The sequence below is a fragment of the Molossus molossus genome, unplaced genomic scaffold (genome assembly GCF_014108415.1).
Source record: "Molossus molossus isolate mMolMol1 unplaced genomic scaffold, mMolMol1.p scaffold_m16_p_16, whole genome shotgun sequence".
NCBI lineage: Eukaryota > Metazoa > Chordata > Mammalia > Chiroptera > Molossidae > Molossus > Molossus molossus.
Genome location: NW_023425351.1, coordinates 67,218,854 through 67,241,595, shown reverse-complemented (window position 1 = coordinate 67,241,595; position 22,742 = coordinate 67,218,854). Strand labels below are relative to the sequence as shown.

General features: G+C 54.8%; 1 protein-coding gene across 4 annotated transcripts in view; it reads left to right on the top strand.

The window, feature by feature from the left end:
• The first annotated feature begins 2,309 nt into the window (after positions 1-2,309).
• CYRIB (CYFIP related Rac1 interactor B) overlaps positions 2,310-22,742 on the top strand; it is a 131,515-nt gene continuing 111,082 nt past the window's right edge. For all 4 annotated transcript variants that reach the window (XM_036263694.1, XM_036263693.1, XM_036263697.1 and 1 more), the window contains exon 1: positions 2,310-2,375. The gene's annotated coding sequence lies outside the window, so the exon portion shown is untranslated. The remainder of the gene's footprint in view (positions 2,376-22,742) is intronic.

Here is a 22,742-nt window from a genome sequence, read left to right as displayed (position 1 = left end):
TTGCCAGAGATTTTCCCAGATGTTCTCACCAGGTCTCCCTTTGCTTAAATGTGTCCGCCTATCAGAACCTGATGGAATGAGCCAAGATCAGAGGCCTGAATGGTCCTTTCAGCCTGACTGTATCCAGTGAGTAAAGACACATGCATACGAGCTGGCCCTCATCTCAGACATCTCTGAATTCAGCAGAGTGCAGGGTAAATGTATTCCAGCCCCTGCCCCGCCTTCGCCTATTCTCCCCTGCTTCCTGAACCCCCCCAGTTACACTCTGTTACATTCAGGCCACTCTGTCTGCAGTTCCCAAGCATGCCAGAAAGCACCTCACACCTATGCCTTTAACATTATTGTGACAATAACAACAATGGTGACAGTTCTCTCCTGGGTCCTGCTCACCTGCTAGTTCATTTAACTCCCCACAACCTAATGAAGTCGTTACTGTCCATCTCTCTTCACAGATGAGCAAACTGAGGCTCAGAGCAGCTAGGTGCTGGGCTTTGGAGCCAGACAATCTGGGGTTCATGCCCAGCTCCGCCGCCTAATTAGAATGACCTTGGGCAAATTCCATCTCTCTGTCAGCTCCAGTGACTTGCGTGACACGGAGCACGATGAACCTGCTCCTCGGGGCTGCTGTGAGAATTCAGTTCGATGGGCACAACATTTGGCACCTGGTAGGTACTTCAAACATGTTTGGAATTACTAATGCTCACTTGAAGCAGCCAAGTAATCAGCTCAACTCAGCTCAGCTCTGATTCCAAAGTATTTTCCTGCTTCTCCTCATGCTCATGGTTCAAGACCCAGCTGTTTGGCACATCCTCGCCCCATCAGGTCAAGGTAGGCATCAGTTCCACCCTTAGGGGTGAGAGTGCTGATGCTCAAGAAGCTTCCAGGTGCTTCTTTTCTTCCACTTTGCTGAAAGGCCTCTCAAAACTTTGAGGAAGGGTTTTCTGATCTCCATCTCCTGCTCTCTCTCTAGTTCCCTGCCTTCCAAGTTCAATATGCATCCTTCACGGCTCTGTCCCCTCTGCTGTCATCTGTATTGCTTTCCTCCAGAGTCACAGGGCACCCTCTGTGCCCCACGGGACCAGGAGCCCCTTGGAAGTCATCTCAGCCACCCCCGCTCCTAGCCCTGGACCTGGGCGGGAGAGAGGACGCTGGGCACCTCTGATAAAGAACCCAATGGGTTATAACCTAAGTCAGCACTCAGTGTTATCTGGGCACATCCCAACCACGCAACCGGACCCTCAGCACATCCAGGATAGCTGGGGGTGGGAGGTGAGGAGACCGAAACTTCCGGTCACTCTTTGTATGCCCTGCTATGGGTCGGCGGAAAGACCCTTTGGAGAACACTGTCTCATTCCGGAGAAAAGGGCGGAATTTCCAGACAGTGATAGGACGGGCTTGCGTGCCTGGGAGCAAGGCAGAGGGAAGTCTGTTTCCTAGGCAGGCCCCGTGCGTGGAGAGAAGTGCGTTCTTTGCCATTACGGACAAGGGGAAAGATGGGGTCCCTCATTACACGGGAAGCCGTAATTATAGCCAGGAGCTTGTTGTGCGGGAATTTCTGTACTAAAAGTCCTTGGGGAGCCCCCTAGCATACACAGACACCCCGTCCCCCTGGTCCGGCTCTATTTCCCTCCTGGCACTGAGCGCCACTACCAGGCCCCTCAGGATCCTCGCTGCCTGCCCCGCCCATGGGGACTGGGTGCAGCGGGGCTCGGTGGCCCCGGTAAATGTCTGCTGAGGCTGAAGGAACGTTTTGGATGCACAGGCTCTCACTGGCCCCGCTGCGAGGGGGGCCGGCCACGGACCACCACCATCCCGACATACAGGTGAGGGCGCCAGGCCCAGGCCCAGGAACCTGCTGGCCGGAAGGTCGGGGACGCGGGTTCGAGCTGGCGCCCACGCAGCCTCTGGCTCGCCGGCGGTGACTCGCCCAAGGTCACCCCAGCCCGCGAGCACAGCGCCGGGCTCCGGGGCGCACGGGCCGCTCGGAACCGGGCCGCCCCTCCCCCGCGGCCCGCCGCCGGGTCTGGGGTGGGGGCGGCGCGGGGCGGGCCCGGGGCGCCGCGCGCTGACGCGGGCCCGAGGCGGCGGGGACCGGGCGCGGGGGAGGCGCGTCGGCGGGCGCCCTGCTTTTGTGCGGCGCCGGCTCGGCTTCGCGAAGGTAGACAGCGCTTCCTCTTCCTCCGCCGCGTCTCTTCCTTTTATAGCGATTTCTCGCCTGGCGCTCGCCCGGGCCGCTGCTGTCTGCCGCCGCGGCGGGGCCGCTCGCAAACCTGTGGCGGTGACGTGAGACCGGCCAACCCGGAAACGGCGGCGGCGGCGGCGGCACCGAGGCTCCGAGGCTCCTGCGCTCCCCTCGCCGCTCGCCCGGCAGCCAGGTACGTGCCCGGGGCTCCGCCGGCGCCGCCGCCCGGGCCGCCCGCGCGCGCCCTGGAGCCGATTGGCACCGGCGAGGGCGCGGGGCGCGGGGCGCGGGGCGCGGGGCGCGCGCGTGATGGGTGCGGGGAGAGGTCGGGGTGCGAGCCGGGCGCCCGCTCTGGTGCCGCGGCATTGGCGAGGGGGCGCCGCGGGCGAGAGGGCCCGGAGGGGCTCCCGGAGGATGCTCCTGTGCGGGGCTGGGGCGGAGGAGGTGAGGGGCGCACGCCGGGGGCCGCCGGCGGATCCACCCAGCTGCGGGGCGCGCGCCGCCGGTCCCGCGCCAGGTGGGAGGAGGACTCGGGGTGGCCGTCCCTCCCTCTAGCCCCGACCCCTCCTGCACGCCAGGTGAGGGCGCAGGCCTGACCCCGGGCTCAGGTCAGCCCCCCAGCAAACTTCCAATGGGGGCTTGGAAGGCCAGTCACTTAGAATTGAGGAACTAGCGGGGTGAACAGAATCTCCATTGGCCTCAGGACTTCCTCCTAGGGTAAACACCCGCCTGTGTTTAAGGAGCACTTCCTCTTGCCCTTTATCTTTTCATTATCTTTATTTTTAAATGGAAGTTCAGTGTTAACGGTGGCTGCCCTTGTAGCCTGCATGGCTCTCCTGGGGCTGTGAACACACACACACACACACACACACACACACACCAGGTCTCCTGTGTTGGGGGTAGGAGGAAAGAGGAACCAGGGACTTCCCTTGTTAGAGCCGGTGGGGGAGGGATTGAGCGGGAAGGAGGTGGCTGGGGAGTGTCAGGTGGACTTTGCCCCTAAGGTTTAGTTCCTGGCCCTGCCACTGACTAGCTGTGTGACCTTGGGCAAGTGGCGTTCCTTCTCTGAGCCTTAGGCTCCAGTCTGTAAAATGGGCTGCTTTGAGTTGGTCCTAGAGAAAGTGAGCATGGACTTCCTGGCCTGGAGGGGCGTAGGAATGCACAGTGTCATTGTCCACCTTTAATTTCTGCCTCCCCTGTATCTATAAGGGGTGCCTGGGGCACATGGGAGGTTCTCCATAGATATTTGTGAAATGAATAAGTGGATGTGAATTTCCAGGTGAGTGGGTGTGGTTCCACATTTTTTGGCTTCCTTGCCCTGTCATCTCCATCCCGCAGTCCCCAGAGAGCCACATTTTGCCACCTGGAATCTGTATAATCACCTCTCCCTGCCCAAAGAGGATTATCTTGGGAAAATGTTGACTCCTCGTGAAAAGGGGTTTAAACTCTGATTCTGAGCTTCTCCCGTTCTTGGAAGATCACATTCGGTGGACGTGACAGGGAAGCACGGCTTTGACTGCCACAGCCAGACGACTGGAGGCAGGCAGGCAGGACTGCAGCCGGGGCCCGGCCTGGGGCTTCCTGTGCATGTGGAGGAAGCTGGGGCATGGAGGAGTGGTCAGCTGGCCTGGGGTTTCTTCCTGGGGAGGCACATTGCCATTTGCATGTTCTAGAGCCTTGCTAGACTTGGGCATGGGGAGGGGCAGACTGTCTGAGCTGCAGGAGTGCCCTAATGCACAGGGCCACTCGGCAGTGGCCTTCAGATCGCCTCGGTGTGCCTTTCTGCACTTCACTGTGGAAGAGTGTCAGGTGATGGTGCTTTCTCTGACAGCCGTCCTTTCTCAGCTCCCCGGGGATTTCGTGTGCCCCTTCAGGATCCCCAGCGGTGGTTTTTCACCCCTGGAGGGCAGGAGGTGAGCCCAGTGCCACTCTCATTGTAAGAGGCCCCAGCGGGCACCTCTCTGCCGGGCCAGCTGCAGTTTGAGTGTGTGCAGATTCATTTTTAAGATATGGAGTGGCCACAGTTACCCAAGAGTAGTGAGCTTATTCTCATTGGGCGAGACTTAGAGAGAACGCGGGGTTTCTTGGCCCAAGACCTTCAGCCAGGAAGTGGCAGGTTCAGGATCCTCATACGAGTCTCCTTCCTATTGACTGTGCTGCCATCTGAAAGGCCTTTGTGTTTCCCTGGCACCTGGCAGGCTGTCTGGCATGTGTTGGCCACGCAGGACATGTTTTTTGACAGAATGAACAAAAGAGTCATGGTTTCCCCCTTGTTCTCTATGGAGGTACATTCTGTCTCCACCCCAAGGTCAGTGCATTGGCTGCAGGTGACCTTGACATTGTTCTCTGGCGGTTCCTCCCAAGTGCGGCTAGATTCCCCATTGTCCAGTTCTAGTCTCTGTGGCTCGTACCTCAGGATCCAGGACCCATGACGGGGGGCCCCCTGAGGGATGCTGGAGCCAGGAGGCGGCGGCCTCACTTTCAGCGTTACCACTGTCTCGTTGACTGAAGAGACCACCAGCCCGTGGCTTTGCAGGCTGGGACCTGGTCCTCTTCAGCGAGACCGTCCTCCAGCGAGCGCCCTGAAAGCAACGTGGTGAAAAGTCAGATTTAACATCCGTACACTTTAGATTCTAAGGCTGGCCAGAAACCTCAGGCAGGTCACCACCCTCTCATAACCCTTTTCCCCTCACCTGTAAACAGGAAAAATAGTCCCCATCCCGCCCGCCTCGCCAGGTTCCTAGGAAGAGGACCGGGTCCACCGTCACACCCCGTCCCTCTATTGCCTTGTGCAGGTCACCGCTCCGAGCCTCTGTGTTCTCACTTGCAAAATGGGTGATGCTTCCTGGGGTCACTTTGCTCTCTGGGACAGAGTGAGTGGGCCCTTGGCACCTGCCTGGCACATGCTGTCGTCCCCCTGACTGTCATCACCTGCAGCAGTAGTCATCGCTGTTCCCTCAGCTGGAGGACAGGCACCCCGGGGCCAGCACCCTCTCTGGAAACAGAATGGACGCTTCTCCGGAGAAGCACGTTGAGTGGGGGAAAGGAGGGGCAGGCTTCATGCTTTTTCTCCTTGCTGGTTGGGGGCCTGAGGAAGAAGGAATCATTGCGATTCTGTTTTCCACCCCTTTCTGAGGCTGAAGGGTCCCTTTTCCTCTTTTATGATGTCCACTCTTTTTTTTCATCCTCATCCGAGGACATGTTTGCATTTATCTTCAGATAGAGCGGGAGGGAGAGAGAGAGGAAGAGAGAGAGAGAAACATCGACATGAGAGAGACACGTTGAGTGGTTGCCACCCACCCGACCCCAACCAGGGCCGGGGACAAACTGCAACCGAGGTCCGTGCCCTTAGCGGAAACCGAACCCGGGACTCCGGTCCGTGGGCCGATGCACCAACCGCTGAGCCAAACCGGCCGTGACATCCACTCTTTTGTGTCACTCCCTCCTGTCTTCTGACATCCACAGTGACTCCCCCAGGTTCTCATATGGACAACATTTTTGTCACTTCAGTAGAACTTTGGCAGTTGGCCCCGGCTGGGTAGCTCCGTTGGTTGGAGCATGGTCCCGATATGCCGAGGTTGTGGGTTCGATCTCCAGTTGGGGCACATACGGGAATCAACCAGTGAGTGCATAAATAAGTGGAACAACAAATCCATGTTTCTCTCTCTCCCGTCCCTTTCTCTAAATCAATAAATAAAAATTAAACAAGAAAAGAACATTGGCAGTTAAGTCTGATGGTCTTAAAAGGAAGGGCTGATTGGCCTCAGCAGGTTGAGAAGAAGATAATTTTGTAGCCAAGGATGCATGAGGTTAAGGGCAATTTTTTTTCCTTACCCGTTTCTACTTCCAGAGGCAGCATGCATATGGAACTGGGGGCCAGACTGCCTGGGTTCACATCCTGGTTCTGCTGCTTACTTGCTCTGTGACCTTGGGGAGGGTTCTCTCGGGGCCCTCGTGGTCTTTCAGGTGAGGACTAATAATCTCCACCTGTGAGGGTGTGGTGCCCATCAACCCAGAGGCTGTGTGGAGATCTGCCTGGCACAGCGCATGGCGCATAGTAGGTGCTCAGCAAATGTCAGTTACTTTCTTCCTACCCTCCGGGCTCTTTCTAGCCCCACCCCAGTCCCATTGTCCTGTCCCTCCACCTGCAGGCCTCCAGTTCCCTCTGGGAGCCGAGCTCTTGGCTGGCAGCTTCTTCCCAGATTCAAGTTCAAGCCTCCATGCTTGCCCAAACCCCTTGTTGACCGGTGGCCGTAGGGCCGGCACGTCCACGGACTGGAAAGACCACTTTCCGGAGCTTGTCAAGGAGAGTAGATTGGAGAGTCGTTGAGTTTACATTCTCTCCCATTGATTTTTTCCCCTCCTTTTCAGAGACTTACTAGCTGCCATCTGCTCCAAGGGAAGGAGACATCGTGTTCATAAATATATAAATAATCGAAGCGAGCCAGGACATTTGTTTAATGAAGTGTTGCTGAGAGTGATTTTTATAAATATTTAAGATCAGCTGAAACCATTAGAGGAATGGCAGGGTTTATTAAAAAGCCGAAACCATGTTTTGGAAAGGTTCCTTTTCTTTCCCCACGGAGGGATGTCAAGAGGAGAGGATGAGGGAGGGGCAGCTCTGAGCACGGACGCAGGGCCCACGCGGGGCAGGTGGGCCACCAGTGTGTTGTCTCTGCCGTCGGAGGTTGGCAGCCATACGGCTGCTCGTGGGTGGGAGGACGAGGCGGCCAAACCTACGGAACCAAGGGTGGGAACTGTGTTGGCTGTAAACCGACACGTTTGAAAGCTTCCTTGAGACTCGGGGCCACTGGGTGACAGATGCCAGGAATCACCTTGGGGGCTGCACATTCCAGATGCTGCTTGTGAGAGTCAGTGGCAGGCTTCTAGAAGGTTCCTAAAATAGATGTCCTTTGGTCAATCGTGTGCTGTGTTTTCCTGAGTCCTGCGATGGCCCACAAGTGGGAGATTGTTTTAATCCTCACCGAAGGGCATGTTTCTATTGACTTTTAGAGAGAGAGGAAGAGAGAGTGAAACATCAATGTGAGACGGAAACATCCATCGGTTACCTCCTGCATGCACCCTGACTAGGTATCGAACCCACAGCTTAGAGATGTGCCCTGACCAGGAATCGAACCCGTGTATGGGCTGACACTCCAACCAACTGAGCCACCTGGTCAGGGCACATGGGAGGCTGTTTGGTGCTCAAAGAGAGAGATGTTGGGTAGGGATGCCTCAGAGCTGGGAGGGATTTTGAAGCAGTGCTTCCCAAACTGAAGTGTGCCCCCAAATCTCTTGGGGATCCTGTTTCAGACCCGAATCAGAGGCCTGGGGTGGGCTGAGATTCTGCATTTCTCACTCTTTTCCACGTGATTGGGTTTACTTCCCACACTCTGGCGCGTGGGCCACGCTTTGAGTAGGGAGCGTTCGGGGGTCCCCACTCCCCTCATTCATTGGGGACCCGGACGGGCACTGCGGATGCAGCTGTGAATAGGACACTGGAGGGGTCTGATCACTCCTCAGTGGAGGAGGCAGACATGTCAAAAACACGTGTGATGAAAGATGGAGGCCTGGACGGGCTGTGGGAGAGCCCGGAGGGTGTGGAGAGCTCCTTTGTCTTCCCGGCGGCTTCACGCTCCGCAGGGTCGCCTGAGTGACTGAGATGGGGATGGAACAGGGCGGGAGGAAAGGGAAGTGGCGTGCGCCTAGCTGGCCCCATATGTGCTTGTGGTCTGGAAGGACTGAGTGGGAACCTCATGCTCAGAGTTTCAGGTTCTAGGCCTCCAGTACTTTAAATTGAACAGATGAGGGAACTGGGACCCAGAACGGGAAGCATCTTGCCCAAGAGGCAGAGGCAGGACTGGAACCCAGGTCTCTGGGCTCCCAAGCCAGACCTTTCACAGGACTCCACGGTGTCTGCCCGTGAGTGCTCTGGGCCATCCTTAGTGTAGGCTCTGAGGCCAAGGGGTGCTGGGGCTGCATGTTCTTTTCCAGCTCAAAAGCCTCTGACTTCCCTTTGGCAGGGGCTAAGCCCTTAAATCCACAGGGAAAAAAGAAGGCCCAGCACGGATAAGAGACAGGCCATGTCAGAGACCGATGGCCTCCTCTCCCCTCCTCTCCCCTCCAGCGTCCTCAGACAGGAAGCGGGGAGACAGTGAGGTGCCGCCATGCCTGGGAGTTAAGGATGTGAAGAGGCAGCTTCATCCTGAACGCATCTGCTTCAGAGAGTCTTCAGAGAGTTTCCACCTGGCCACTTGGCGCCCTTTGGAATTTAAACCCAATGCTCATTCAGCAAATACTGTTGCTCTGAAGAACTGCAGGACTCCGGCACTGCCGCGCCATAGCTGTGTGACCTTGGGCAGGTCACAGCACCTTGATGAGCCAGAACTCTCACAGGTGAATCTGGGCTAATCTCACCTGCCTCTCTGCATTGTTTGGAGAACTAGGTGAGCTAATAGGCATAGAAGTTCTTAGCATAGCCCCGAGCAGAAACCCTCTGCAAAAATACCCCTTCCCCCAAGACATAGTCCAGGTGAGTGAGAACTGATTGTCCAGTGCTGATTTCAGGCCAAGGCCATCCTTCTGGCAGAGACATGGGGTATGAACTTGATTGGAGGGCACATGTTTCCTCCTAAGGTAATTTCAAACTACGGTGACTTTCTGCAAAACTGAACCCTGGTCTGGCTCCTCTGGGGTTCTCCAGTGTCAAAGAGAATAACCATGGATCTTGGGGTCAGGTATGTCTCTGTTCACAGCTGACTCCTGAACTGTGGAGTCTTTTGCAAATTGCATCCCAGTGCCTGTTTTGTAGCTTGTTGTGGCTCTTAACTCAGAAAATGAATGTGCCTGGCTTAGGGCCTGGCATCTAATAGGTGTTCAGTAATTCAAGTCCCCTGTCCATGTAGCCTCAGGGGCTGGGGCTCAGGAGAGGAGCCTGCAGACAAAGGGAAGTCTGTGCATCAGCCCCAGCTTTGCTCAAAACCAGAGTTGAAGTCGGATTCAGAAGACAATGTGGAAGTGAAACTTGGGCAATAACATCCTAAAATGTCTGCTCTGCTCCCCTGAACTCTGGTTTTGTGTACTGCTCTGAGCTCAGGAGGCACCAGAGCCCGGAGGGCACATGCAGATCAAAGAGTCCCGCGAATGAGAGCAGAGTGGCACGTGACAGTCATTTCTGCACACCCCTTCATGGGTGTCAAGTGTTCAGTTCATTGTGGAGGAACTGGGTCCCTCCCGCTGTGAGTGCACTCTGTGTGCTAGGCCCTGTGATGGGTCCATGTAGGGAATGAATACCGAGTCCCACCGCTACCCAACACAAGTCCTTAAGGCCTGAGCAGCTTAGAGGAGGAAGGGTTCTGGATTTGTTTCCTTGGCTTAACCCAAGCCCAGCCCTGCTCGGCCCTTTCTGGTCCCTCAGGAACTGGAAATGCTCTCAGACTTGGTTTGGAGATAGCAGGGAGGGGCGCTGGGCATCGAGCGGACAGAGTGGCTGGTTGGTGAAGGGGGAGCAGGACTTGGCAGTGAGGCTGTGTTTCCGACCCTTTGCTCAGGTGTTTTCAGCCCAGACCAAAGCCCCTAATAATACAGCTCCCATAAACAAAACCTGGTGGGTTTTTGTGACTTGGGGTATTTTTGTTGGTCCCCTATAATTATAACCACTTTTCCTTATTGAGCATGGACAATAGGTACGTTGCATATCTTATTTCTTACCTCCGCAATGCCTCTGCGAGACGGGTAACATGGTCCCCGCTCCCAGGAGGGGAAGCTGAGAAAGCTCAGAGCCAGTGAGGAGCAGAGTTGGCATGCAGATGCGCACGCCGGGTCCTGTGCCTGCCTGTCGTGTTGACCCCCACGTCCATGAGCCTCAGACCGAACCAGAAAAGTCACCAAAGGAAATTGTCTCCCAAAGAGCGGGTGCTGGTGCAGCGGGATGCTGCTGGAGGAGGGTGGCGGGTTTCTGGGTGGGCATCTTGGTGATCAACATTGCCAGCCACCTGCTGCGGACTCATCAGCCAGGGAGGTTCAGAGTTCATGAATTCCTCTTGCAAGTGCATTGGGCTAATTGGAGTGGTGAGGTTTTTGGTGAATTCAGCGTGAAAGTGACTCGTGCTATTAATATACCTCGATGCATTTGGTGTTGAGACATGTGGCATTCTGTGTATTTTCTGTGCCCTCACCAGGGAAGAATGTAGGGGACAGAAAGGTGCTGTGGGTTCATGCTTTGGGGGCTACTGAATACTGAAAATCCCGGTGTTTGGATAAGTGTCCTTGTAGACTTGAGAAAATAAGGTAGATACAGGATTGGTACCTCGGCTAGCAGTGTTCCTCCCATTTTCAATATCTGAACTTGCTGGAATATTCTATGGCTGTGTTCCCCTCCCCCCCCATTCCTCTTACCTGACCACAGCTCTGGTGTACTCAAGCTTTCTGGCCGGGAGGGGCAAGAATCTGCACTTCTAGCAAATGCTCTCGAGTGGTTCGGATGCAGTAGTCATTGCGAGAGGAACCCAATCAGAGAAGCCGCCGCGTGTGGTCATCCTCTGCCTGTGTGCTGTCTTTGTGACTCTGGGCAGGGGTCTAAGGCAGGAGGGACACTAAGGGTCGCCTAGTCTTGTCCTTCCCAGCCTTTTTCCTCCATGGCCCCCAGGCCAGGGAATGTGTAGGGCGGGGGTTGGAGGATGAGTGGTAGAAGGGGGAGCGTCTCCCAGCTGGAAGTGACTGACCCGGGGCCCCCGCCCCAAGTGCTGGGAGGTCCGTATCTCAGCACAGTGTGACCTCTTCTGGGAGCCCCCCTCGGGAAGCTGATTCCTGTCCAAAGCGGGAACCTGTTCCGACAGGAGGCCCAGAGAGGTGATGTGAGTTGCCCAGAGTCACACAGGAGTTTGAAAGATCACTAGGCCACTTGCTGGAAGAATGAGGGACCGGGCCAGGGAGGTGAAGGCGCTGCTGAGGGTGGCCCAGCCAGCTCATGGCCCCCCGAGGAGAGCCACTTCTGTGACAGACAGCCCGTCCTGGGAGGCCCGAATTCCTGTTCTGATCCCAGACCTAACAGATAGTCCCATCCCTCAAGACCTAAAAGCACCGGAGGAGGATAAACCCTGCACATTGCAGTCGTGAAGTCTGGACGTCAGCACAGCACACAGAAGTGCGTGGTGAAAAGGACTCTCTGGGCAGTGTCCTGATTTGCCCCTGAGGGTTCTCACACCCAGGGCTCAGTGTATGGGGTACAGCGTGGCATAAACAGCAGCGACCGAATCACAGCGGAGTGTGATACCTCTCCAGTAAAACATCACATAGCTACAGTAGACCAAGTACACTTTTACACTACTTTAAGGTTTTTAAAAATATGTTTTTATTGATTTTTTTAGGGAGCGAGAGATAGAAACATCGATGTGAGAGAGAAACATTGATCAGCTGCCTCCTGCACGCCCCCTACTGGGGATCGATCCCACAACCCGGGCATGTGCCCTGACGGGGGATTGAACTGGGACCTCTCAGTCCATGGGATGATGTTCATTCCACTGAACCACACCGGTTGGGCTAATATAAGGGTTTTTTAAATTAAAAAAGAAGTGTTTGGCCCTCTGAGTGTAGTTGGAACAGCTCAGTTCAGCGAGCGGGCGATGGCATCACGCTGCATGGTGTGATGTGTCGAGGACGTCTTCAGAATGTGCCGCTGTCCTGTCCCAGCGCTGAGTGACGTATAGGGCGTGTGTGGTGGTGTTATTCCTGGGGTCGCCCCTGCTTGAATGCCATGCTTTTGGAGAGGATTTGAAGGGGGTCCAGCTGCCTGGGCTGGGAGACCCAGTGGACAGAGGGTGCAGCCTCTCTCGGCCTAGGGAGGTCTGACTCACTGTGTTTGAATAGAAGCAGTCTCTGGGCACAACAGCTTCGAGATTGACTTAGGACCGTTATGACTGTCCATGAGCCCCTGGTGGAATGCCCCTTCCTGGGGTTGATCTGACAGGGGCTCCTGGGTCCGTGGGGTGGTGATGGGGTGGGGGGCCCAGCCTTTGGAGATGACTCCACCTCCCCAGGCCCTGCCTCCAGGGACTGGTCTCTTTCCTAAGCGCCGTTTCTCAAAGCTTCCCCTGGTGAAACACGGGGGAAGTGCAGAAGGATGACATTTGCATACTTTGGACTGACCCTCCCAGAAGTAAATGAGGAATAAACAAGGTCTGACTTTTGAAGTGCCCCCACCCCCCTTTTCCCAGGAGTCCCCTCCCCCACGATCGCGACACAGACTGTGGTCGGAAAATGCTTCCCTCCACATAAATAGCTTTGTCTCAAGACCTTGGATACTTAAAACCGAAAGAAAGGCAACCCGATCGTTTGCTCCTAATCCTATTGCACAGTGCTGGGCAGGAGGTCGGGCAGGTTCGAGTCTAGCACGGACCTGACTGTCCTGTCGTCACGGCTCTGCCACTCAAAAAGGGGGACTTGAAAATGCCGATGTGCAGAGTCTGGGATGTTCCCTAAGAGCTCGAGCCCGGGAGCCTCCTGCATCTTCTTGCCGCTGGCCAGTGGGGTCCTCCAAGCCCCTGCTGGGCAACAATGCCCATGTACGTCGGGAGCCCTGGAGGTAACCGCTGACCCCGCGAACCCATTTCTGGGGAGCTTCCCGAAGCGAGCAGCAGAAACTATGGATGAAATGTCGCCTCGAGATCTTCAGCCCGCTGCTTTTTACGACAAAGGAAATTGGAAGTAACTGACGTGTCTGACAAGGACTGAATTCCTGAATCGGTTATACCGTAGTCACTCGACGTGAGGGCCAAGGGCGGGAGGGAATGAGGAGAGCAGCCATTTATTGGGAAAAAAGCTTGGAAGGAAACGGGAAAATGTCGAGGTGGAGGTGTGGAGATGTGAACAGGGATGGCTCTTTTTCTTCCTCTCTCTGACACATTTTCTAAAATGTGGTTCTGCTCCCTTTACTCCCGTCCTCTCTTCTCTCCGCATCTCCCTTCTCTTCTAAGAAACCTAGACCTCTGCTGTTTCCGGGGAAAAGAAGAAGCCCCAGGTTAATGGCCTTGTAGATGGTGTGAGACAGACAGACCGAAGATGCTAGAACTTCCGCTCGGGCCCTCCGGAGCCAGAATGCTACCAGCCAGCTCCAAGGCCGCCAGAGAAAGCTAGCTAGCAATTCCTTTTTTTTTTTTTTTTTAATTTTTTTAGAAAGAGAGGAAGGGAGAGGGAGAGAGAGATAGAAGCATCGATGAGAGAGAACATCGATTGGCCGCCTCCTGCATGCCCCCCCCTGGGGATCAGGCCCACAACCTGGGCATGTGCCCTGACCGGGAATCGAACCAGCAACCTCTTGGTACATGGGTTGACGCTCAACTGCTGAGCCACACAGGGCTAGCTAGCAATTCTTAAATATTATTCTGGCTGCCAGGGACCCTGCTGGGGTCTACAAGAAATTTGATACATGAAGTAACCTGGGGGTTGAGAGAGGTCAGGTGACTCTTCTGGAATCACGTGCTCCTGGTTAGCAGCTGATGGGGCACAGGGCATCTCGGGGGACCCCAGTACCAGCAACTCTCTTCAAGTTGTGTGGGCGTTATTTGCAGGGGAGGTAGGATGAGTGACAGCTGCCAATTGGTAGCCATAGCAAAGCATTTTCTGTTTGGATGGTGTTGTCTAGGGAAGTGTCCGAGCAGAGGTGACCCTCTGGTTCAGTGGGGGAGCTGCTGTCCTGTGTGTTCCCAGTGGAAGACAGGTAACCCTGTGCCCACAGCACTCGGGTCTCCCCTCTCCTGCATGTCCAGAGGGAGGGCTGCACTTGACCTCTGTGGAGGAGAGACACCCTTTTCCCAAACCCTGCGCATGCACTCTGCTGGTACACAGGACAGAGAGAAATGGATGCAGGTGACTTCTGAGAAACCCGTAAGGAGCAGACAGGGCACCTCGGTGGTTGGCTGAGCTCTAAGCATTTAAAGGGAGCGCCAGGTTGCAGACACCCTCTGTGGCATTTAAAATGTCGCGTTGCGTCGGGGTCTGAGCAGCATGTGCTCACTGTCACCTTTGCCTGCAGTTTGGAGAGGCTCGGACTCAGAGCCCCTCAGCCACGTTTCAGGAGGACACAAAGCCCCGAAAGGTGCCAAACGTATCTGTGATGAATGAGGGTACGAATTCATTTTCTGCTTTGGGTGGAAAATGGAAATTGCCCTATTTTAAGCTGTTTCAAATGCCAAGATTCATAATTTGTCTACGGGTAGATATGTGTTTCTATGATTAGATACGAAAGAGGAACACATTTTTAGCATCTCCAATGGGCATTTATGGAGTGTCCAGAAAATCCCCCCATCTCCCCATTCCCTCCCGCTCTGTCCTGTGCAGTGTCTGGGCCGTGTGCTCCTGAGCGCCCTCCAGAGGAAGCGACATGTACGTCTGAGAGCCCCGTGGCTCTGGATGGTGAAGGGGGGGCTGGAGGCCCAGCTCCTTGCTGAGCGGTGCCCTGGGCTGACCCAGCTGAGTCATGCCCGGTCCTCGCCCTTGCAGTTTCGATGGTCAGAGGAAGAACGGGAAGGCCAGAGCTCAAAGTGGAAAAGCGCCGGTGGGCGAGGGTTCCCAAGGTGTGCATCATCTCGTTTAATCCTCCGCATCACCGCCTCCTGGGGAGATTGAGCTCAGCTCAGCAAGTCCTCGCTGACAGCTCCTGGGGGTTAAGCAGGGCTGGTAAAGGCACCTCCAGGGTTTTAATTACCCGCGGGTGTGGGTGTCATCTGCCCCCTGAGGGCTGCAGGAACCCCTGGGCCTTGGCCCTGTCCTGTGTAACCAGCTCTGCCATTTGCTTTGAGCAAGTCACTTCATTCCCCTGAGCCTGTTCCTCTGGCATGGAGAGGGTGTGCTTGGCTGTGTGAGGCCCTGGGTAACATGTCTGTCTCTTAATGACCATACCCGGAGGGTCCTGTCCCTGCTGCCTTCCCCGAGGCTGTGGCTGTTCTCCGGGTGGCAGAGTGATCTTTTCTAGGTCTGCCCTTCATTCTGTGCCACCTTCCTTTCCTGCCCTCCCCTCCCCCAGCAGGCCTCTCTCAGAGCCCGGGACAATGCCTCTGCTGGAGAGAATAATTGAGCGCTAACTCTAGGAACAGCGGCTGTGAATAGAGGTGCCGGGAGAAAGCGTTTTTTTTTGGCAAGTTTGAGCCGAGCTGAGCTGAGTATTGTCGGCGCTGAATTAAAGATGAGCTTCCTGGCTCTCCATTTTACTTAGCATTGACCAAGCACTATGTCTTGAATCTTAAAAAAAGAAGGGGGGGGGGGAGTCACAAAGGGGCATCTATGATAGAAAATAAAGTGTAGCGACAACACCTTATACCCAGAGAGTGCTGGGTGTTTATGCCGTGGCTCAGCCTGTGGAAAACCCCCCAGCCAGGGGGCCTGTGTTTCGTTTTGTTTTAGGTCCGCAGGTCAGGCTTACCATGGCCTTGCTCCATGAATGTGCAGAGGAGTGGATAATTCTTTCAGAAAATTGAAGCCCAGAAAGGTTGAGTGATTTGCCCAAGGCTGCACAGCTGCTCAGGGCTAGAGTTGGGACTTACTTTCTGAGCACCAAGTCTTTTAACCTCCACTTGGAGGGCAGGTGCTGTTCAGGCTGGCAGAGAACTCAGGTGTCCGAAGACAAAGACGTCCTAATTCACGAAAACAGCATGTCGTGCGGCCTCCTTCCTCCCTCCTTCTGTGCTCTCTGGATCTGCCTGTGGTGGCCCCCTAACCTGTCCTCCTCCCCTTTCTCTACCCCACCCCACCCTGCTCTTTGGTGTGATGCTCACTGGGTCCCTCGGAGACCCTGGGAGCCACCTGGGGCTTATTATTTAGCGAGTTGAGAGTCACAATTCAGCTTCTGGCGTGGGAGCTGGAGCTGAAGGGAAGAAGACATTGGCCCCGATGAGTGAGGACTCTGTCCCTTTCTTTTGGATGGTCCCCAAGTGGGGTCTCCTCTGGGCCAACCACACTTTCTTGTTCCAGCCTCTTCCTTTTCTTATCTGCAGAGATGGTTATTCATTCACCAAGCACATCCGGAACCTTCCTGTGTTCTGGGTACATACTGTGCTTCTGTTCCCCAGAGTAAGCGATGCCTTTCCCTTCATCCGGCTCTGGGCGGGGTCTCCCCTGGGTCCTCCGAGGGCTGCACCAAAGACAGACTCCACGGGGTGAGCCTCTGCACCCCTCTCCACTCTCCCTTTTTGGGGCCAGTGGGTGAAAACCCTGCCCTTCATGTTTTCTTCTCTCCCCGCCCATTTCTACAAGGGTGCATCAAGCATGAGCTGTGTGCCAGGGTTTGGGTTAGGTGCCCGACAGAGAGATTTGCAGGAAGGAGGTTCTGCTCCCAGAGGGTCCCGCCCTGGGGCATAAAAACGAGTCATTGTATTAACATGCCAAGTGTTCAGGTTGTGAAAAAAAATTTAAATTTGTAAAACAATGATATGCATTATTTATGAGGGTACCATCAGATGTAGTAAAACTATAAAGAAAGGCATGGTAGCGATTACCTCTGGGCTACTGCGGAAAGGGGGTAGGATTGGGTGGGATACCCAGGGGACTTTGTATTCACTATAGTTTATTCCTTAAGCTGGGTGGTGGTTTTATTATTCTTCATATACTTTCTGTACATCTTAAATCTTGCAGAGTAAAAATTTTAAAATAGAGTTGTGAGCAAGAGATTGTTTGGAGACGCCAGCCTGGAGGGTCTCCAGCCAGACACAGATGTCTCTCCTCTGCAGGGCCTGCTGAGCGCGGGGTTTGGCCAGGCTCATGCACTCGTGACGTGTTAAGCTGGACTGTGTCTGGAGGGGCCAGGGGAAGCTTTACAGAGAAGGTGACAGTTTCAACTGACTTTGAGGATCAATGTAGGGAACTGCATTTCAGACAAAGGGAACAGCATATACAAACAAAAGTAGGTAGGCCAGCATTCGGAGAACCACAAGGTGTGCGTGGGCGGATCACTTAGCTTCGGAGCAGTCCTTTGGTGTGTTTGGTTCCAGCTCCCGGGTACTCAGAATGGTTCGAAATCCAGGTCAGCTTGGAGGTGACTCAGAACAGACTACTCTGGTATTGAAACGCAATCAGTTTCCAAAGAGCTCTTTGGTGTTTACTGGGCCTCCGCGTTGTGAGATGGGCCCCAGCCCGAGGAGACAGGCTGCAGCCTCAGGTGCAGAAAGCCGGGGGTAAACCGAGACTCCGACAGAGGACCTGCCGAGTGCGCCGCAGCTGGTGCGAGCATCCTGTGCGAGCATCTTGTTGCCACCACTGACTGATGTCAAAGGCTCCCTGGGAACAGGCTGGCTGCTCCAGGAGGGAGGAGGGGAGGAGGGAGGAGGGCCAATTTCTCTCTTTAGTGGCCTGTGGAATAATGTATATTCAGGATCATTTTCTTTGAAAACGTGGCAAAGCCAATGAAACTCCCTGGGGGGGCCAGATTAAAGCAGTAATGGGGAATTTCATCAGCGCCTAATCAAAGACATCGACTGGTTTCTGGGCCTCACTGCATCCCCTCTCATTGTTGTCTTTAATTGTGGAAACTTGTTCATTAGGGTTTCATTAAGGCTGGCCCTGGGCGTCACCCCGCATGTCCCGCTTTGATCTCTGGGAAGTCATTCTTTCCCAGGGGACCCCTGGGGGTTCCTCGGGGCTCCTCGCTGTCTTTGCCACTCATGCTCAAATTCAGGCCAGACTCGCCCATATTTCAAAAGAGAGGTACTTCTCTATACACAGGTTTCTGCCTGACGGAGAATGTGGTTTGCGGGAAGCTGTCATTGGGGGGGACCTGGGTCAGGGTCTAGTGCAGTGACCAGATGAGGAGACGGAGGCTGTGCAAGGTGAGAAGACAGTGAATGTTCTAGAATGTCAGCTACTGACCCTTCCCTAGGGGCCTCCTTTCATCCCAGCATGCACTCTTCCTCCGAAGGCTGTCCCCAGCTAACCTGCAAGTCCATGGGACTTCTAGGTGCAGTCTTGAGGAGCTTTGTGACAACCTCATGGCAGGAGCGGGGAGGAGAGACCGCATCAGTTGCAGGGTCCAGAAACTCTCACCAGGGACCATTAATTCTGCAGGAAGTTAGGGTCACACGGCGCCCCGGGAGCCCGGGCGCTGCACACATTCCCGGGACTCAGTTCTCCGCACGTTTGTTCAAGCAGAGTCCTGTCGAAAACTCCCAGTGTTTCCGCATGATTTTATTAGCTGGTCCTTACCCACATTTCATCTGCTTTCTCTTAAACACTTTTTGGGGTCTGTGTTTATAGATGCTGAGTAAACACAAACCCTTGACTTTAATTAGGAAGCCAGCAAGGGCTGGGGAAGGGGCCCCTTCCATCCATTTCTCACGCACTGTGGATGTTGAAAGAAGAGTAAGTGGAGGCTTGGATTCCCCAGCGGCTAACAGAGTGATGTGGGGGTGAAGAATCGTGTGGTCTCTCCTCCTCCCAACAGGCCATGTGTCCTGAATCAGCTGGAGTCACGTCTTGACGTCATCTTTAATAGAGCACTTGACTTTACCTGCATTTCATTCATCTATCCATCCACCCACTCATCTAGCCATTCATTCACCATAGGGACACCACCTTTCTGCAGTCCCTCCATCCATCCATCCGTTCGTCCGTCCGTCCGTCCATCCATCCATCCATCAGTCTATTCTCATTCATTCACCCTAGGGACACCACCTTTCTGCAGTCCCTCCATCCATCCATCCATCCATCCATCCATCCATCCGTTCATCTGTCCATCCATCCATCAGTCTATTCATTCATTCACCATAGGGATACCACCTTTTCTGCAGTCCATCCATCCATCCATCCGTCCGTCCGTCCATCCATCCGTCCATCAGTCTATTCATTCATTCACCATAGGGACACCACCTTTCTGCAGTCCATCCATCCATCCATCCGTCCATCCATCCCTCTATTCATTTAATCATCCATCCATCCAGCAAAGGGACAACACCTTATCTGCAGTTCATTCACCCACCCATCCATCCAGCCATCTATCCATCCACCATGGGGACCCACCTTTCATAACACTGTTTCTCGGTCAGACCTTAGAGGGCTGTGATTTGTGCCGGTTCCCTCCTGCTCCTCTGCCCTGGAATAGACATACCACAGGTGCTCAGGAAATACTTGTCTAATGAGTGAATGACTACCTTATTAGGAACCTATTCTTTGTATTAATCACAGGCTTCGATCTTCACGGTATCTTACAGATTACATTAGGCCCCAACAGTAAGTCGATCACAGGAAGACATGTGGAACTCTGGTCCCGGGGGACTGGGAGGGCCGGAAGCTGGCTAGGGTGTTGAGTTAGGATGGAAATTGGTATGAGGAGAGTGGGATTCGAGGCCCAGCTAGTTTTTTTTTTTTTTTTATCCTCACCCGAGGACATTTTTCCATTTTTTGTTCAGGTAGAGTGGGAGGGAGAGAGAGGAACAGAGAGAGAGAGAGAAACATCGACGTGAAAGGGACACATCGAGTGGCTGCCATCCGCACAACCGACCAGGGCCAGGGACAAACTGCAACCGAGGTACGTGCCCTTAGCGGGAACCGAACCCGGGTCTCTCAGGACCGCAGGCCGATGCTCTAACCGCTGAGCCAAACCGGCCAGGGCGAGGCCCAGCTAGTTTTAACGGCAAGAACGTCTTGGGCAAGTCACCTAAGCTCTCTGAGAATCTGGGTTCTTACCCTAAGAGTCTTACCTGCCCTGTTTTCTTGGTTTTGGTTCCAGTTGGCCCCTCCATCCTCCCAGATGTTTCCAGTGGTACTTAAAGCCTTTATTCTGTTCCACTGTGTGCCAGGTGCTAGGGTACAGAGGCGTATGAGAGAGATGAGTCCCTTTTTCATCTCAGCCAGGGGGTTTGGGTTGACAGACAGACAGTGATGACACAGAGTGCTGTGATGTAGGGAAGTATGAGGTGCTGTGGGCCCAAGGGGTGGGGACATCAACCCCAACTGGAGAGATCAAGGAGGGCTTCTCAGAGGAAGTGGCATCCAAAAAGGTAGGGGCTGTGTTTTATTACTCTTTAGATTCCTACCTCTGAGCACAGTGCCTCCCACAGAGCAGGTGTTCAGTGAATGAATGAGCAAACATGTATAAAAAGCTTTCAGAAACCGGATAGCATGCTGCAGATGTCAGGTGTTGGACGTGTGGAGGGTAGAGATCAACTTTATCACCCGGCTTCCTGAGGGCCAGCTGTGGCCCAGAGCTGGGGTCTGCCCTAGAGCACAGCCAGCTGGGTGGCAGTGTCCCAGCCCACGCAGGGAAGCAGACTGCCCATGCTGGGCATTGTTCACCAGCTCAGGGCCAGCAGCCCCTCCTAATAGGACCCGGATTTGGACATGTGGCCTTTGGCCTCTGGACCACAGACCTAGGGCTGGTGGCTGACTAAGAAGGTAGAGAGCTCACTGTGTGTGTTTGTGTGTGTGTGGGTGTGTGTCCGTCTGTCTGTTTCCCAGCAAATGATAAAAATGATCTGAAGTACATCTTCACATCACTAACCTCTAACCCTCCACTACAACTGTTCGCAGTGTGAAACTCACTTGTGTTTTGCCCTTTCCTTTAGCCAACTGAATCTCTAGAAGTCAGGGGTGGTGACAGATTCATCTTGTGCCCCAATACCTAGCACAGGACTTGGTCTCTCTGGGCCTTGGGACAGTTTGCTGAATGGATGCATCTCAGATGATGGCAGTGAAGTCACCCAGATCACAGCCGAAGCCTACTGTCTTCATGGGGTGGGGGCAGGGGGCTCTTTCTGGAAATGACCTTTTGCTACCACTTTGGATGTTTTGCAATAGCAGAGGCTGGAAGTTCTGCTTGACACTCACTCTCTGTGGTGAGAGATGGAGAAACACTTCCTTTGTTCACACTCAGCTCCGGGGCTGTGCAGACACACAGAGGCCTCCCTCATCTCCACCCCTCCCCCGAGCCTCTGCGTCCACTCCGCGGGGTCAGCGGTGGTGAGACAGGGCTCAGAGATCTACACTGACTTCCACACTTTCATGAGTTGATGTGTTTCATGGGCATTTTCTATATTTTGAGGTGCTCAGCATCCCACCCACCTTCCTATTTGGGGGAACCCCCAGCATGTAAGGCAGGGGTTTGCCTCCCAAGATGGAGACTAAAGGGGACCAGACATTCTTTCCTCCCACCTGGTGCTCGGGCACCAGTGTGTGGCCTCGGTGTGGCCACATGGCTTCGATTCTGGGCTGAGTGTCACCGCGATGCAGGGACAGTCACAGGTTCCAGGAGCCGAGAGCCCCGACGAGATGGCGAATGTCCTCAGCAGGTGTCCTGTGGCCTGGCCTTGGCCACTCTCCCTTCTGCTCAGTCTGCCTTGGTCCTTTCTCTCAGCCTGGTTCTCCAGCCTGTCTGTTGATTCCGGGAGCTCCCCATCATTTTCCCATCAACACCCCCCAATCAAATAGTCACCTCTGACTCCTACTGCCTGTGATTGGTAACCCTGGGGGCCAGAGCGAGGCCCCCGTCCTGAGGGTGGACCTTGGCCTCGTGGCGAGCCGGTGAGCGGGCTGTGGTCGCCGTACCCCCGCCCGTTGTCACCCCTCGAAGCCCCAGCCTGCTGCGGTTCCGGCCAGTAGACGTCGGCCACCGACTGTGCCAGCCCTTGTGCTCAGCATATGCGTACGAGAGAGAGAACCCGCAGTCCGTGCAGGCCAGGGGCTTCCACACAGGTGCGTGACGGCCCGGCTCGGGGAGGACAGGGTCAGGTGCTGTTCTGCACAAGGGACTGCCGTCCTGAGGGGGACCCGAGGCAGGAGGCACCCTCTGAGCGGAGGCTGGTGGGATGCCCGGAGTTAGCCAGGCCGTGTGAGGGCCCAGAATGACCAAAGTGTGGAGGCGACAGGTTCAAGTGGGCGGGGAGGCGGAGGGTGGAGGCTGGTCAGTCTGGAAGGGGAGGCAGACTGAAAGGTGGCTGACCTTTATGACCGGGGTCAGGAAACATTTTCTGTAAAGAACCGGATGGTCAATTTTCAGGCTTTGCTGGCCCTGTTCTGCCCTGGCAGTGCCCAAGCAGCCACAGACAATCCATAAATGAGCGGGCATGGTTGTGTTCCAATAAAACTTTATCGACATAAAAGAGGTGGTGGGGGGGGCTGATTTAGCCCGTGTCTGTAGTTTGCCGATCCCTGTTGTACACACTAAGGAGCTTATGTTGAGATTATGGCAAATAGATGTATTTCTTTCACTGATAACAACGAAGTCAACTCGAGCCAGCTCAGCTAGGAAAGGGAATTAATGAACACGCGTAACTGGAACGGGCCGGGGTGGGGCGGGCTTTAGGTGGGGTTTGATCTGGGCTCTGCTCTGTTTTCTGCTGTTCTCTCAGCTCTGCCCTCCAGGGTAAGCCTCCCCTGCAGGGTGCCTTCCTCATGGTGGTACCGTGGCTTCCGCAGTTCCGCAGTTCACATCTGCTTCTCTTCCCCAGTTCTTATCGAACCACCTTAGGTCATGTGCACACCCCGGAGCAGTCCCCGTGGCCTGTGTCCTGATTGGCTGAGGCCTGGCTTCCCGTCTGCTTGAACTGCTCACTGAGACAAGGGAATTAGGACCACTCGAACC